This window comes from Odocoileus virginianus, chromosome 24 (genome assembly GCF_023699985.2).
Source record: "Odocoileus virginianus isolate 20LAN1187 ecotype Illinois chromosome 24, Ovbor_1.2, whole genome shotgun sequence".
NCBI classification, from domain to species: Eukaryota; Metazoa; Chordata; class Mammalia; order Artiodactyla; family Cervidae; genus Odocoileus; species Odocoileus virginianus.
This window is the reverse complement of record NC_069697.1, coordinates 24,317,600-24,336,291: the sequence shown is the minus strand read 5'-3', so window position 1 is coordinate 24,336,291 and position 18,692 is coordinate 24,317,600. Positions and strand designations below refer to the sequence as shown.

The 18,692-nt window shown below is 38.6% G+C and overlaps 1 protein-coding gene and 1 non-coding gene across 7 annotated transcripts in view; both read right to left on the bottom strand.

Annotated features, from left to right (window-relative positions):
* LOC110138240 (cyclic AMP-dependent transcription factor ATF-7) overlaps positions 1-18,692 on the bottom strand; it is a 91,464-nt gene that overhangs the window by 34,026 nt on the left and 38,746 nt on the right. The window lies entirely within an intron of this gene.
* On the bottom strand, positions 10,065-10,171 carry LOC139030994 (U6 spliceosomal RNA). Its single transcript, XR_011483424.1, has one exon. It is a non-coding gene; the product is annotated as a U6 spliceosomal RNA (small nuclear RNA).

Below are 18,692 nucleotides of genomic sequence, written 5' to 3'. Positions count from 1 at the left end.
CCTCAACAGAGGAAAAAATAATATCAAGAAAGAAAATTTTCTTAGTTTAAAAAGCATAAAATAGACTACAGGACTATGAGGAAGTCAATCTGAAAAGTGACATTAGTATTAGAATGGGCATAGAAGGTATAGTTTTGGTAAAAAATACTTTCCATTTTTAGGAAGTTTCATTCTCACCCAGTTTCCTGTAGTGAGAAACTGGAATCCCACCTACTAGCAAACTGACTAAATAAACAGAACTAAGTAAAAAATTAGTAATGGCTTTAAGAACAAGCACAGTGGGAACTGGAAATCAGGAATACATGTCAGTGAATGAAGCCTTAAAATTTTTAAAAAGTTGATGTATAATGTATATAAACTGCAAAAATCTCAAGTGTAGAGCTCAATGAATTTTTATATAAGTATGAAAAGGAGTAAAGTGAAAGTGTTAGTTGTTCAGTTGTGCCCGACTCTTTGCGATCCCATGGACTGTAGTGTGTCAGGCTTCTCTGTCCATGGAATTCTCCAGGCAAGAATACTAGAGTGGGTTGCCATGCCCTTCTCCAGGGGATCTTCCCGACCCAGGGACTGAACCCAGGTTTCCCACATTGTAGGCAGGTTCTTTACTGTCTGAGCCACAGGGAAGCCTACGCTGGTGTAATCACAACCCAGGTCAAAATATAAAACATTTCAGGCACCCCAGAAGGCCCCCTCATACCCCACTTTTCTTAAGCTTTTAAATGAAAGAGTTATATAAAACTTAGTACCTGGCATACAGCATATATTCAGTTAGCTCTCCCCTCTTCCCCTTTTTAAATCTTAAGGTAGACAGGTATGATATTTAAAAATTAGTTTTTCTTTGTAGAATAATTCTGAGTAAATCAATGCAGAGAGAGTTCTTTTCCTGATCCCGTTAAGACAAGTTTCCCAGACACTTGTTGAAATAGCGCCACTAAACAGAATTGAAGAGAAGGCTCAGGGCAAATGAGAGCTTAGCCCAAACTAAAGATAAATTTTTGTCTATTGACTCTGAGTCAGGCATAAGCATATGGGCATTAGAAATGTAGTAGTTTTAAGCTAAGTCCTTGGTAAATTTTTGTGACCAATGAAATTTCTGTGCAATATGCACTCCACCCTTAGCCAAATTCATTCCTGAAATGTTGTTTTTGGCTACCACAGCTCCAGTTTCCATGTGGATTTGCCTCACATTTTAAAATGCTCTTATATCCTGAACTATGATTAATTCACGTCCCTTTCCTTGTTTTAGAAGAGTAGACTGGGGGAAGGAGACAAATCAGAACTCTTTAGTTACTAGGAAATGAGTCCTGGATGCCTAAACTATCAGGGAATTGAGTTTCTATTTGTGATAGTCTGAAAAATCACTTATGCTGAAACCTAACTGTACTCTTCTCCAAAGTTTGTGGGTTTGGCAGCACTTGATGAACAGAATAGCTTTCTTTTATTAAAATATCTACACTCAGGCATATCCTGATGAAAGGAAATAGTCTGAAAAAGCAGGAGAAAACTGATAACTATAGGTAGAAAGCTCTAGAATATAGTGATATTGGTGCTGAGCAGCATGGAAAGAATAGCTGACCTTTCTGAAAACACTATTTAATCACTTCAACTGATCACGTATTCTGAAAGAACAAACTGGGAGATCTCCAACAGTATTATGCTTTTCACCCTCACTGGAGAACATCGATTCCCAATGCAAGAGATCATTTAGGCTTGGGAAAATGGGGAAAGGGAGAAGGGAAGGGACTAAATACACACACCTCAATCCACCATAACTTTCATTTGTACCTTAGTCAATCTTAGGTTCCTGCTTTCTACTTCAAGATGCTGCTGTTTATGAAATGAGTCACACATCCTGCTTTGAATGCTTCATGGCTCTTGAATGAATCATTTCAAAGTACAGGATTGTTCAACAAATAAATACAACCACAGCAGCAGCAGCAGCTCATAGGCTGCATGTGTGAGCAAGGTAATTTATAGAGGAAAAATAAGAACAGGAAACTTCTTCCCAAAATATTCTAAGAGAAAAATGTTGTCAGGGGAATGAAGGATATAAACTGAAGGGAGGGGGAAAAAGATCCACCAAACTGTACCTAAAGAAAATCCTTTTGTCGGTGGATTAAGACATTTTCTGCTTGGGAAAGGCTGTTTGAGTGTCTTAAAAGAGAAGATTTTGGCAGTTGACTAAATTAGCCCATTGGAAAAAGAAATAATTTTTAAAGGAGAGACATTATTTGATAGTTGGCCTAGCAGAGAAGCCATCTGATAGAATACAAGCCCCTCAAGTGCAAGAATCCTCATTTGTTTGTTTGTGGGAATACCACAAGCACTTTGAACAGTGCCTGCATATAGTGGATGCTTAGTAAACATTTGCTGAATAGATGCCAACTAGCATATCTCATTAAGGGTGACAAAGCACCCCCAACTTAGAAAACTCTTCTTCATGTGTACAATGGTGGGAGTATTTTCATTATCAATATTCAAAAAGGGAGTTGATATTATTATAAACATTAGATCTTTCCTATAGAACTAAAGGCTGGGCCCAATGAGGACCAAGAATACCCTAATGGGATTAGAATAAGAAACAAATAGAATTTCAAAAATTAAGACAACATGAAAAGGCCAAAACAACAGCAAAAGGGATTTAAATCATTGGGAAGAATTTCTGGACTCTGAGGGTGAGGGGGCTGAAATCATTTCCAAAGGAGATTTTAAAGGAAAAATGTATTAGTTTTCTGGGCCTCTCATATTTTTATCACTATTTTCTCCTACTATTCTTCCATTAGTGCTTTCTATCCAGGTCAGTCTCTCCTGATCTGCAAAATCCACTTGCTTTCAATTTTGTGCCTACACACAATTCCTCTACTCTCAGACATGCCTTCCTCTCTCGCCTCAGTTTATCCAAATATTATAACCTTCCAAGGCTCAGTTGAATTCCAACTGCTTTTTGAAAGCTTCTCTAATGATTCTAACTTTCAGTAGTCTAACTTCCCTGAACTTGTATTGTACTTTGAACAATCTGCACCATATAATTTAGAATTCTAGTCTACATGGTCTCACAGTTTTATCCTTTAAAGTGGACTATAAACTATCAGATGGTTAAAAATGTACCCTACACTTATTTTTTTTTTTTTTTTTGGCCATGTCAAGTGGATTTCAGAATCTTAGTTCCCCAACCAGGGACTGAACCAGGCCCCAGCAGTGATGGCGCTGAATTCTGACCACTGGACCGCCAGGGAATTCCCCATACTTATTCTTTACCCTCCCAACCAAACCCATCGTGGGGCTTAACTCAGCAGAGAGCACAGAACGGGTACTCAATAAATTCCTTTTCCAGTGATTAGGTAAAGTTTTATATAGTGGTATAAGAATAACTGTTGAAAAGCTTTTATCACCTTTAGATTCTAAGACCTTTAACAGGTACACTTTCAGAATGATCTGCTCCCTTTCCATCTCCATTTCCAAAGTATATTTCACTATGCAAATGAGTGAGAATCAACGTATCCCTCTACTATTTTGTTAGACACCAGGTTCCCTTTATTATAGAAAGGCACTTTGGACACTTTCAGTGACTGCAGTTATACTGTTGTTGTATGAAAGGGCATTCAAGCCATGGCTTGTGGATCAATTTACTGTCTTTGGGTATCTGATTCCATCACTGAATTTTGGTTGGTTTAGCTGCAAAGTCATGTCCAACTCTTTGTGACCCCATGGACTGTAGCCCACCAGGTTCCTCTGTTCATGGGATTTTCCAAGCAAAAATACTGGTATGTGTTGCCATTTCCTTCTCCAGGGAATTTCCCCACCCAGGGATTGAACCTGGGTCTCCTGCATTGCAAGAAGATTCTTTACCAACTGAGCTACCTGGGAAGGCCTCACTGAACTTTACTACCAACTAAAATGGTCTATGCAAAAAAATATCAATTCATCAACAGCAACCTTTTCCTTCTTCACTCCCCAAGCCACGAGTGGTAGTTTAAACCACACCCTTTTAAGCATTTTCTTTTAGGATCCCAATTACTTGAATTTTATTGGGCAGAATATCAGCAACACACAGAAGTCAAGCCATGTCAAGAACTGGATTCCGCCCTTTACAAAGTTTGCCCTGGAGTATCTGACAAGGGGAAAAGGTATATGACAATCAAATTGACAAACCAGTTGGCATTTGGAAAAAGAATATTCAAACATATAGTCAACACTGAATTGCTGGATTTTCACTGTTAGGATCTGGGATCAACACTAACACATTATTCCATAACATACAGATGAATGATGCAAAGTTTTAAATGCTTAGCCACACCTGATCACTCATTTTTATTTTTGTTCCTGTTCCCTCCTCCTGTTTATGACAAATGTGAAAAATCATGAGCCCCATGGGTAGTGTTTTTTGCCAAGTAAGTTTCAGGTGCCTAATAAATCACAGCAGAAGGGAAAAGAGCTCCAAAGGTCATACAGGCCAACTCCAACCAAGGACTGGGCAGTGTAGAACAGCAAATATAATTTCTCGTGCGTTTTATAACTGAATAAAAGTAGGCATTTTATTTTTACTTTATTTATGAATGTTACTTATTATGGGACTGAGAAATATAATCTTACTTCAGGTTTCAATGTACTTAGAAAATCCTGTCGTCTCAATTCTATGGGATTCCCTCGTATCATAGTCAAGTAGAAAGTGTAAATCTTTTCTCCTCCTCCTCTTTTTTTTAAAATTGTGATAAAATACATATGACATAAAATTTACCATATAAACTGTTTTACCTGTACAGTTCGGTGGTATTAAATACATTCATATTATTGTGTACCCATTGTCACTATCCACCCCCCATAACTCTTTCTCTTGTAGAAATGTAACTATACCCATTAAAAAGTAACTCCTCATTTTCCCCTCCCCACTCTTTGGCAATCACCATTATATTTCCTGTCTTTATGATTCTGACTACTCTAAGAACCTCATATGAGTGAAATCATATGGTACTTGTCTTTTTGTGACTTATTTCACTCAGCACATCCATGTTGTAGCATACTATATAATTTTTTTTTAAGGCTGCATGAAAACCCACTGTATGTATATACCACATTTTTACTCATTTATCAGTAAATGGACAGTTGGGTTGTTTTGTAACTACTGTGAATAATGCTTTGAATACAGTTGTATAAATATCTCTTCTTTCAATTCTTTTGGGTATATACCCAAAAGTGAAACTGCTGGATCATATATCAACAAACAGTAATTCTATTTTTAGTTTTTTGAGGGAACTATCATACTGTCTTCCTCATTGGCTGGACCATCTTACATTCTCACCAACAATGCACAAGGGTTCTAATTTCTCCATATCCTTGACAACACTTGCTATTATCTGGGTGGTTTCTGTTGTTGTTCTTGAAGCATCCATTCTAATGGGTGTGAAGTAGTTATCACTGTAGAGTTAATTTGCATTTCCCTAGTGATTAGTGATATTGAACATTTTTTCATGTGCTGGTTGGCTATTTGTATATCTTTTTTGGAGAAATGTCTATTCGAGGCTTTTTGCCCATTAAAAAAATTATTTATTTTTAATTGGGGGATAACTGCTTTACAATGTTGTGTTGGCTTCTGCTATACATCAACATGAATCAGCCATAGGTATACATACGCCCCCTCCCTCTTGAACCTCCCTCCTACCTCCCATTCCATCACATACCTCCAGGTTGTCATAGAGCACCAGGCTGAGCTCCCTGCGTCATAAAGCAAATTTCTACTGGCTATCTGTTTTACATATGGAAATGTATATGTTTCAATGCTACTCTCTCAATTCATCCCACCCTCTCCTTCCTCCACTGTGTCCACAAGTCTGTTCTCTATGTTTGCATCTCTATTGCGGCCCTACAAATAGGTTCATCATACCATTTTTCTAGATTCCATATATATGTGTTAATATGATACTTGTTTTTCTCTTTCTGACTTACTTAACTCTCTATAATGGGCTCTAGGTTCATCCACCTCACTAAGTGTCTCAGATGTGTTCTTTTTTATGGCTGAGTAATATTCCATTGTATATCTATGTACCACAATTTCTTTATCCATTTTTATTTTGATGGACACCTAGGCTGCCTCCGTGTCCTGGCTATTATAAATAGGGCTGCAGTGAACACATGGGTACATGTGTCTTTTAGAATTGTGGTTTTCTCAGAGTATATGCCCAGTAGTGGGATTGCTGGGTCATATGGTAGCTTTATTCCTAGTTTTTAGAGAAATCTCCATACTGTTCTCCATGGTGGCTGTATCAATTTACATTTCCACAAACAGTGTACTACCAGGACTTCCCTGGTGGCTCAGCACTAAAGAATCTGCCTGCCAATGCCAATGACAGCGGTGCAGGTTCAATTTCTGGGTTTGGAAGATCCCTGGAGAAGGAAATGGCAACCCACTCCAGTATTCTTGCCTGGGAAATCCCATGGACAGGGAAGCTTGGCGGGCAACAGTCCATGAGGTTGCAAAAGGTCAGCCACGGCTCAGAAGCTAAATAACAACAGTGTAAGAGGGTTCCCTTTTCTCCACATCTTCTCCAGCATTTACCATTAATAGTTTTTGTTTTTAATGATGGCTATTCAGACCAGTATGAGATGATACCTCTTTGTAGTTTTGATTCACATTTCTCTAATAATAAGCAACATTGAGCATTTTCAGTGTGTTTATTAGCCACCTGTATATCCTCTTTATAGAAATGTCTGTTTAAATCTTCTGCCCATCTTTTGATTAGGCTGTTTGTTTTTCTGCCATTGAGCTGCCTGAGCTGCTTGTGTATTTTGGAGATTAATCCTTTGTCAGTTGTTTCATTTGCAATTATTTTCTCCATACTGAAGGTTGTCTTTTCATCTTGTTTATGGTTTTCTTTGCTGTGCAAAAGCTTTTAAGTTTAATTAGATCCTATTTTTGTTTTTAATTTCCATTACTCTAGGAGGTAGGTCATAGAGGATCTTGCTGTGATTTGTATCAAAAGAGTATTCTGCCTATGGTTTCCTCTAACAGCTTTATAGGTTCTGGTTTTATATTTAACTCTTTAATCTATTTTGATTTTATCTTTGTGTATGGTGTTAGGAAGTGTTCTAATTTCATTCTTTTACATATAGCTGTCCAGTTTTTCCAGCACCACTTATTGAAGAGACTATCTTTTTCCATTGCATATTCTTCCCTCCTTCTCAAAGATAAGGTGCCTATAGGGATAATCTTAGGGCTTTCTATCTTATTCCATTGGTCTATATTTCTGTTTTTGTGTCAGTACCATATTGTCTTGATGACTGTAGCTTTGTAGTATAGTCTGATTCAGGAAAGTTGATTCCTCCAGCTTCATTCTTCTTTCTCAAGATTGCTTTGGCTATTCAGGGTCTTTGTGTTTCCATATGAATTATGAAATTTTTTGTTCTATTTCTGTGAAAAGTACCATTGGCAATTTGATAGAAAGTGAAAAGTGAAAGTGTTATCCATTCAAGTCATGTCTGACTCTTTGCGACTCCATGGTCTGTCCATGGAATTGTCCAGGCAAGAACTTGATAGGGATTGCATCAAATCTGTAGATTGCTTTGGGTAGTATATAGTAATTTTCACAATATTGATTCTTCTAATCCAAGAACATGGTACATCTCCCCATCTGTTTATTTCATCTTTGATTTCTTTCATCAGTGTCTTATAGTTTTCTGCTCTTTTGTCTCCTTAGGTAGGTTTATTCCTAGTTATTCTTTTTATTGTAATGGTGAATGGGACTGATTCCTTAATTTCTCTTTCTGATTTTTCATTGTTAGTATATAGAAATGCAAGGAATTTCTGTGTATTGACTTTGTATCCTGTGACTTTTCTAAATTCACTGATTAGCTATAGTAATTTTCTGATCATACCTATAGGTTTCTACATATAGTATCATGTTGTCTGTAAACAGTGATAGTTTTACTTCTTTTTCAATCTGAATTCTGTTTATTTCTTTTTCTTCTGACTGCCATGGCTAGGACTTCCAAAGTATGTTGAATAATAGTGGCAAGAGTGCTGCCCATTTTTTAATCAGTTGCTTTGTTGTTGCTGAGTTTTACTTTTCACATTTTTACATTTTATTTTTTGGCCACACTGTGTCTTTATTGTTGTGTGAGGGCTTTCTCTAGTTGTGCTGAGCATGGGTTACTTTCTAGTTGTGGTGTGTGGGCTTCTCACTGCAGTGGCTTCTCTTGTTGTGCAGCACAGGCCCTAGAGTACCCAGGCTTCAGTAGTTGCAGCTCACAGTCTCTAGAGCACAGGATTAGCAGTTGCAGTGCACAGGCTTAGTTGCTGCACAGCATGGAGGATCTCTCCAGACCAGGGATTGAACTGGTAACCCTAGTGCTGGCAGGCAGATTCTTAACCACTGGACACCACCAGGGAAGACCTGTTGTTGAGTTTTAGAAGTTCTCTATACATTCTGGGTATTCATCCATTATCTGATATATGATTTGCAAACACTTTCTCCCATTGTGTAGGTTGCCTTTTTACTGTGAATACTGTCTTTAAATGTATAAAAAAAATTTAACTTAAATAAAATCCCATCTATTTTTTTCTTACTTGTTCCTTTGGTGTCATATCCAAGAAATCACTGCCAAATCCAGTATCATGAAGCGTTTGTCCTATTTTTCCTCTAAGAGTTTTCTTCACAGTCATTATATATTTTTACTGCACTGAAACTTTTATTAATATATAATATCCTTCTTTATCTTTCGTAACTTTTTTTTAACTTTCAGTTTGATCTAAAATCTATTTATTCTTATATCAGTATAGCCATCACTGTGTTCTTTCAGTTACTACTTGCATACAGCATCTTTTTTTCATCTATTCACTTTCAATCTGTTTGTGTCTTTGGGTCTCAAGTGAGTTTCTTACAGACAGCATATAGTTGGATCATGTGGGCTTCTTTTGTTTTTATTAAAGTACAGTTATTTACCATGTTTTGTAAGTTTTAGGTGTACAGTGAAGTGATTTAGTTGTCTTTTTTCAGATTATTTTCAATGATAGGTTATTACAAGATATTAAATAGTTTCCTGTAATATACAGTAAATCTTTGTGGCTTATCTGTTTCATATATAGTAGTGTTTATCTGCTGAGCCCATACTCCTAATTTATGCCCCTACTTCTTTTCCCCTTTGGTAACCATAAGTTTGTTTTCTGTTTGTGAGTCTGTTATTGTTTTGTAAAAGATTCACTTGTATTATTTTTTAGATTTCACATATAAATGATATCATGTTGTCTCTCTGTCCTACTTATTTCATTTGGCATGATATGCTCTAGCTGCATCCATGATGTTGCAAATGGCAATATTTCATTCTTTTTTGGATCACGTGTTTTTAGCCATCCTGCCAATCTTTGTCTTTTGAGTGAAGAGTTTAACCCATTTATATTTGAAGTAATTCCGGATAAGGAGGAACTTACTTCTGTCTACGTGTCTTCCATATGCCTTATAGTTTTTTTGCCCCTCATTTCCTGCATTACTGTCTTCTTTTGTTGATTTTTTGTAGTGAAAAGTCTAAATTTCTTTCTCATTTCCTTTTGTGTATATTCTACAACTACTTTCTTTGTGGGTACCATGGGGATTACATTCAACATGCTGAAGTTTTAATACTCAAATCTGAATTTATACCAGCTTAACATCAATAATAAGCAAAAACTCTGCTCCTTTACAGTTCTCTGATGATCTCTTTCCATTGCTTATGTCACACAAATAAAATTTTATACACTTCAAACCCCCAAAACATAAATAATGCTTATAAATGCATCAATCTCTTAAATTACATGGAAAACAAGATTTGAATTGACAAACCAAAGTTACAGTAATACTATCTTTCACAACAGAAATGTTTTTCCTTAAATGCATTACTGTCTTAAATCATGCAGAAAACAAAAAGTGCAATTACAAGTCATTCATTCTTACCGTAATAATATTAGCTTTATGATTGTCCATGTATTTACTTTTCTAGAGATTCTTATTAATATTTCTCCCAATGGCACTGAGTTACCATCTTGTATACTTTAATTTCACTTTTTAGGACTCCCAAGCATTTCTTTTTCTTTTTTTTTTTTTATGGAACGCTTCACGAATTTGCGTATCATCCTTGCGCAGGGGCCATGCTAATCTTCTCTGTATCGTTCCAATTTTAGTATATGTGCTGCCGAAGCGAGCACTCCCAAGCATTTCTTGCAGGTCGGGTCTAGCAGTCACAAACTCCCTCAGCTTTTACCTCTCTGGGAATGTCTTAATTTCTCTCTCATTTTTGAAGGGCAATTTTGCTGGATATAGGATTCTTGGTTGACAGTTTCTTTCTTTTAGTACTTTGCATACATTTGGTCAACTGTCTTCTGGCCTCCAAAATTTCTGATCAGAAGTCTGCTTGTAATCTTATTGATGATTCCTTGTATGTGATGGTTCACTTCTCTTTTGCTGCTCTTATGATTCTTTGACTTTGAAAATCTGCTTATAATGTGTTTTGATGTGGGTCTCTGAATTCACCTTCCTTGGAGTTTAAGATTTTTGGTTGGGAAGTGGTCAAACATTATTTCCTCAATGTTTCTCTCTGTCTGTCCTCTTTCTCTGCTTCCTGCCTCCCTCCTTCCTTCTATTTCTGGATTCCCACAATGCATATACTGGTCTGCCTGATGGTATCCCAGGGATCCCTTAGGCTTTGCTTGCTGACAAGAGTCAGTATTCACTTTCTGTCCTTCACACTTGATAACTTCCAAATTCCTATTTTCCTTTTTTAGCCATGCTGTGGCTTGTGGGATCTTAGTTTCCCAACCAGGGATCAAATCCAGGTCCTGGCAGTGAAAGCACTGGGTCCTAACCAGTGGTCAACTAGGAAATTCCCCAAACTCCTATTTTCAAATTCTGATTCTTTCTTCTACCTGCTCAAATCTGCCTTTGAAACCCTCCAGTGAGTTTTTCATTTCAGTAACTAAACTTTTCAGCCTCAGAATTTCTTTTTAGGTTTTCTATCTCTTTATTGTTATTTCCATTTTGTTCATACATTGTTTTCTTGGCTTTCTCCACATCTTCTTTTACTCTTTGAGATTTAAGACAGGTGTTTTAAAGTCTCTGTCTAGCAGATCTGCTATCAGGTCTTTCTCAGGGACAGTTTATGTTGATTTTTTTCCCCCCTTTGAATGGGACATACCTTGCTGTTTCTTTGTATGCCTTGTGATTTTTTGTCAAACACTGGTTACTTGAATCTAATAAAACAGTAACTCTGGAAATCAGATTTTTTTTCTCCCCTTTCCCATAACTTGCTGATTTTTGCTTTTTTTTGCTTGTTTGTTTTTATGATTGTTGTAGAGTGTCTTTGTGTCACAGATCAGCCTGTGGTGTAAATTTAATGTTTCTCAAGTCTTTCCTGATCCTTTTCCCAGGCATGCACAATCACTTCCTAACTTTCCACATATATGTGGTTGTTTTTAAATGTCTTAGACTTTAACAATACGAGGAGGTTCAACAAAATGGTTACCTGTTTACCCCTCTGTGACCAGAGCAACAATCAGCACCCTGAGATACAGCCCTAATACTTAGAAGAAAGGGCTCTTTTTGCCCATCTTAGCTCCCTCACATTCTGTGTGCAAACTGCATGCACAGCTGCCTGGCACTGGCTAAGGGTGGGAGGATAGGTAGTTGCTACTGTGCGCAGCCAAAATTGACAGAAATAGCCACAATTTACCCTTTAATTCTTCCCCTGGAAGTTGTAAGCCCTCAACAGACTCCAAAGTTCTAAAATAGTTACATCAGACATATTCTGCCTGTGCAACTACTGCCTAAGTGGGGAAACAGATTCCTGGTCCTTTCTACTTTGCCACCTTCCCAGAATCCCTCCCTCTCTTTTTAATGATATTTTTGTGATTCTTATTGTTTGGGGGAAGGTAGGGCACTGGCATGGGGCCTGGGGACAGGCAATAGGTCTGGGGAATAGGTTTACTCCCCAGTAGGTTTATTAGCTTCTATATCCCAATAGGTTTTAGTTTTTAAACCCAATCCTCATTTCCAATGCTTCTTCCTTGCCTCCCATCACTAAGGCCGAAAAGCCAGATAGTTACTTTTCCAGTTACCCATGCAGCTAAGATTAAATCTGGCATACAGTTCAGGCCAATGAGACACAGAAAACTACTGGGAGTCAGGGTAGAAGACCGCATTTCTGGGAAAGCATTTACTTCGTTACAAAAGGGAAAGCTAGAAGAAAATTCCTGGTGCTAGTCTTTTTTTCTTCCTTAACTGACAGTGAGGCAACAAAACTTGAGACTGAAAGGTAAAACAGCTAAAAAAGGGCAGAGCAGAGAGGCAGAAAGAGCTGTCTTCAACAACCTTGCTTAACTGCTCCACCTTAATTCTTAGACTTCTTGTGTTACATGTATTTATAAAGTTTTAAGTTACTGTTAGGTACCAGCAACTGAAACCATTCCTAACCCATACATAATGGTTTTCAGGATATAGATTTTTCCTCATTTTCTATTTAAGGAACGTGAATATGGAATATGCAGTAAAATATCTTGCTCTATGTCTTCAAGAATATTTATCAATTGTACCCTAATGCAGAATTCCATTTTCACTTTCACACAGTATACCAAATAAATTATTCTATCTCATCATCAGCTAAAGCCTCCCGGGCTCCTTAAAAACAATGGCTACACATTGTCTGGGCTTTGGGAAGGGACAAGACAGTAAGAGTGAGGGTACCTATGATGCTGCTCTTGAAACTGAAGCAGTTGAAGATTACTAAGGTATGGAGGTTGAGTCTGAACCACATCTTTTCTTATTCCTGGCTGCCCCTCTTCCTCAATACTTAATGGCTGGCTCTTCATTAAACACCAGGGTACTCTTGGGAACTATGCTAAAGATTTAATAACAGTAGATCCATTATCTTTCTTTAGATGGCAGCTACTTACTTCGATAGATTAAATGCTCAACAAACTTTAAAGGACCAGTGCCTAAGAGCAGAGAAATCCCAGGGACAATTCAGCAGGGCTTGGTCCTGTGTCAGTTACATGGTTAATTGCTTTCTCCACAGCTCTTGCCTAATGGTAGACCTTTTAGTATTTTACTTTCCAGATGTAGCCACTTAGTTGGGGTACCATTAAAGTTCCCTAAGGAACAGCTTTAGTTCTTAACCAAGCAAGGAAAGCTTCTTTTTGGGTCAAATGATTACCACATAGTCCTATTAAGTTCCTACTGACATTACAAACTTATGTTTTTCAATCTCATTTCTCTTCCAAAATTCTTACTAGGATATTATGAGCTCTTAAAAAACATCAAATACTTTTAATTTTTAATTTCATACACAGTAAAAAAAAAAAAGTGTTGTCATTCCTGGGACTCACAGATATGGGTGGAAGGATAAACATGCAGTGTGAACAGTATGGACCTTAATCATTAAAGTTAAGAAAATCTACTACACTGTGTTTTTCTCTTGGGGTGCAAAAAATTTCATTATGGAAGAAGAATACTCTAACACACCTAAACACATCTCAGATATGCAGATGACACTAACCTTATGGAAGAAAGTGAAGAGGAACTAAGAGCCTCTTGATGAAAGTGAAAGAGAAGAGTGAAAAGGCTGGCTTAAAACTCAATATTCAAAAAACTAAGATCATGGCATCCAGTCCCATCACTTGATAGCAAATAGATGGGAAAACAATGGAAACAGTGACAGAGTTTATTTCTTGGGCTCCAAAATCATTGCAGATGGTGACTACAGCTATGAAATTAAAAGATACTTGCTCCTTGGAAGAAAAGCTATGCCTAACCTAGAGAGCGTATAAAAATGCAGAGAGATTACTTTGCCAACAAAGGTCTATCGAGTCAAAGCTTTGGTTTTTCCAGTAGTCATATATGGATGTGACAGTTGGACCATAAAGAAAGCTGAGCACCAAAGAAATGATGCTTTTGAACTGTGCTGTTGGAGAAGACTCTTGAGAGTCCCTTGGACTGCAAGGAGATCCAACCAGCCAATCCTAAAGGAAATCATCCCTGAATATTCATTGGAAGGACTGACACTGAAGCTGAAGCTCCAATACTTTGGCCACCTGATGCAAAGAACTGACTCACTGGAGAAGACCCTGATGCTGGGAAAGACTGAAGGCAGGAGGAGACAGGGAAGACAAAGGATGAGGTGGTTGGATAGCATCTGCGACTCGATGGACATGAGTTTAAGCAAGCTCCGAAAATCGGTGAAGGACAAGGAAGCCTGACATGCTGCAGTCCATGAGGTCACAGAGTTGGACACGACAGAGCAACTGAACTGAACCAACAGAAACACGTCTTGTAAACGCAGGAGATTCTGAATGCTTACAATAAGCTGAGCAGAACATATATGAGTCACAGAACAGAGTATACAGTAACTAAAACCCTGCCTTGTAAGGGCATATACAACTTACTACTGTAACAGTTAAGCCAAAAGAAAAATTAAGCTGAGGGACAGAGAGAGAGAAAGATGGAGGGGAGAGGAGAAGGAGAAAGATATCTAGATATCTGTCTCTAAAAGTGTGCTTAGATAGTTGGGGCAAGCTTACAAGATTACACTCACTCACTCTAAATAATTCCAAAACACAACAATGCAATTTTGTTTTAAAGAAGCTATCAAATCTTGAGTGCCCAGAGCCTTAGCAACCACAGAAGAGGTTACAGGCTGATAAAGAAATGGGCAAAGATAAAGACTCAAATGGTTTGGCAGCCTCTAGAATAAACCACCTTACAGTTGTTAGGGGAAGCACACTGACTGAAACCACCCACCCTGGCCAGGTACCATAGTAACCATCTGAGTGAGTTATCTTATGACAGGTGGTCCTAGTAAGGTACACAGAACTAAAAAGCCACTACCAACCAGAAGAGTTTGGGAAAGGTCAAAAGGAGATGCCATGTGTCCTACTACCTCCCAGAATCCTTCTTGCTGGCATCCATCTGAGCTAAGCAATGCGTGAACCACCAGGAAGGACTCTGAATCAGAACAACTGGCCAAAGACAACCAGGAAACTAATCCCATCACCAAAAAATCCAAGACTGCAAGCCGTGTGGCAGAGCAGTCCTCTTGGGTTCCCTTACCCTACCGCTCTCCGCCAGGCGCCCCTTCCCAATAAAGTCTCTTGCTTTGTCAGCTCATGTATCTCCTTGGATAATTCATTTCTGAGTGTTAACGTTTTGGGCCCCGGAAAAGTCCCCCTTCCTGCAACACAGGTATACTGATTCTGCTTTGCCACCTTAATTTAATGCAGCAAAAACTTCTTACCCCAATTTGTTGACATATTTGGCTGATATATTTTTGTGTCTAAATAGTTTTTAAATTAAACAAAGCAAACGGCAAACTTATTAAATTTTGAATGTTTGCTTTTAAGACATTAGAGATAAATTTTAGAATGCTGGCCACTGAATAGATGTCTATAATAAAAGAACACAGGCAGGCAGAGGAAAAGAATGGAATCTATGCTGCCTAACAGTAACACTTATCCACATGCTACTTGACCTTCACAGTGATCCAAAACAGCAACAACATCAGGTAGTGGGGAAACTGCCCCTGCTAACCTCTCCAGCCTCATCTTCTCCTGCTATGCATCACAGTATGTGCTCCAGAAACATAAAACTATATGCAGTTTCTCTGAACATGATATGCTGCTTCATTTTTTTGTATATGCTATTCTCTTATGTGTGGAATACTCTTCTCCACCTTCTGTCTGGCAAATTTCTACTTATCTTTCAAAACCAGTTAAAGCATCATTTCCTCCATGAAACCTTCCCTGATGTCTAATAGACCTCTCCATACCTGTGAATACTTACAAGTAACTATATTTCTATGTCTGCTTCCCCTATGAGACAGCGTGTACGTAGACGTCTTACACATCTTTCTGTCACAATATCTAGTGTTATGCTGAGCATGCTGCAGATATTCAAAAAATTTTTTTAAATTAAATTTAATGCACAAAAGCTCAAGAGAAGAGCTGAAGAAATTGAGAAAATTATTCATTGACTAGTTTCTGTAAACCTGTTCCCAGGCTTACTCAAGTTTGGAGGTATCTAGCAAAATACACAAAGGGAAATACCTTGATTTTAACAATGGACCTTTTTTGTGCACACAGTCTCTTACTAGAGACATTTGTGAAAACCAATAGTCAATTTTTGATTGTGGTTTAAAATGATAACAAATTGCTCCAATTACATAGAACCTCCACCCATTCCTACCTCCCATTAAACAGAATGGAGACAAACCAGCAGGTGGTAATGGGATCCTATTAGCCTTCATATCACATTACAGCATGCCCATGTTAGTCAGGGGAAGGTAGGAGAGAAAGGATAAATATAAAAGCCATTAAGCATACCAGTGGGTGTCAGGGAGGAGTTAATAAGACTCTAGTACTCCTAGTTTCCACTTTTTGGTAATAACTCACTACCACAACATGGTAGGCCAATAATGGCTCCCATACTAGTTCACTAGAGTTGACAAAGTACCACAAACCTGGGGGCTTAAATAACAATTTATTGTCTCATAATTCTGGAGGCCAGAGTCTGAAATCAAGATGTCAGCAGGGCTTCCTCCTGAAGGATGTAAAGGAGAGTCCAATCTATGTCCAACCTATGTTCCTCTCCTAGCTTCTGGTGGTTTACCAGTAATCTTTGGTGCTACACGGCTTGTGGCAGCATAACTCCAACTTTTACACCCTGGGTATACATCTGTGTCCCATTTTCTCTTTTTATAAGGACATCAGTCATACTGGACTGGAGACCTACTCTACTCCAGTATGACCTCATTATCAACTAATTACATCTATGATCCTATTTTCAAAGAAGGTCACATTCTGAGGTATTTGGGACTAAGATTTCAACATGTATATTTAGGGGCATAATTCAACTCATAACAGCTCCCCAAAAGATGCCCATGTCCTAATTCCTAGAATCCATGTTACCTATAATGATGACTATATTAAAGGTTTTGAGATGAAGAGGTTATCCTGGATTATACAATTGAGCTCTCAATGCCATCACAAGCACCGTTGTTAAGACAGAGGTGCTTACAGACAAAGAAAAAGGTGATTTGAAGATAGAATCAGAGACTGGAATGATGTGGCCACAAGCCAAAAAATGCTGGCAGTCATCAGAAGCTGGAAGAGGTAAGGAGGTAAGGAAGGGATTCTCCTGAGAGCCTCCAGATGGGGTGTGGCTCTGCCTACACCTTGATTTTGGACTTCTGGCCACCTGAACTGTGAGAATAACAAACATGGTATATATTAAACCAACTATCAGTAATCAATAATCACTTTAAATGTCAATAGTCTAAATATATCAATTAAAGACATGATCAGAGTGGATCAAAACACAAGACCTGGACTTCCCTGGTGGCTCAGTGGTAAAGAATCTGCACCAATATAGGGGACACAGGTTCAATTCTGGGTCAGGGAAGATCCCACATGCCACAGGACAAATAACCCTGTGCTCTATAGCTACTTGGAGAAGGCAATGGCACCCCACTCCAGTACTCTTGCCTGGAAAATCCCATGGATGGAGGAGCCTGGTGGGCTGCAGTCCATGGGGTCACGAAGAGTCGGACATGACTGAGCGACTTCACTTTCACGCTCTGGAGAAGGAAATGGCAACCCACTCCAGTGTTCTTGCCTGGAGAATCCCAGGGACGGGGGAGCCGTCTATGGGGTCGCACAGAGTCAGAGACGACTGAAGTGACTTAGCAGCAGCTACAACTACTCAATCAGCACTCTAGGGTCCACAAGCCACAACTACTGAGCCCACATGCTGCAACTACTGAAGCTTGCAGACTCTAGGGCCCATGCTCTGCAAAGCCCTCGCACTCCAACTAGAGAGTAGCCTGTGCTCTCCACAACTAGAGAAAGCCTGTGTGCAGGATTAAAGACCCAGCACAGCCAAAAATAAATAAATAGAACAAGACCCAACTATATGTTGTTTACCAGAAACTCATTAGAAGTACAAAGACATGTATAGATTCAAAGTATGGGATAGGAAGGGGACGAGTATATGCCTATGGCTGATTCATAATGATATATGGCAGAAACTATTACAATATTGTAAAATCACCACAATATTTTAAGTTCAGTTCAGTTCAGTTGCTCAATAGTGTCCACTCTTTGTGACCCCATGGACTGCAGCACGCCAGGCCTCCCTGTCCTTCACCAACTCCCAGAGCTTACTCAAATTCATGTCCATCAAGTCGGTGATGCCATCCAACTATCTCATCCTCTGTTGTCCCCTTCTCTTCCTGCCTTCAATCTTTCCCAGCATCAGGGTCTTTTCAAATGAGTCAGTTCTTCGCATCAGGTGGCCAAAGGACTGGAGCTTCAGCTTCAGCATCAGTTATTCCAATGAATATTCAGGACTGATTTTCTTTAGGATTGACTGGTTTGATCTCCTTGTTGTCAAAGGGACTCTCAAGAGTCTTCTCCAACAGCACAGTTCAAAAGCATCAATTATTTGGTGCTCAGCTTTCTTTATGGTCCAATTCTCACATTCATACATTTCTACTGGAAAAACCATAATTTTGACGATACATACCTGTATCAGTAAAGTAATGTCTCTACTTTTTAATATGCTGTCTAGGTTGGTCACAGTTTTTCTTCCAAGGAACAAATGTCTTTTAATTTCATGGCTGCAGTCATCATTTGCAATGATTTTGGAGCCCAAGAAAATAGTCTCTCACTGTTTCCATTGTTTCAC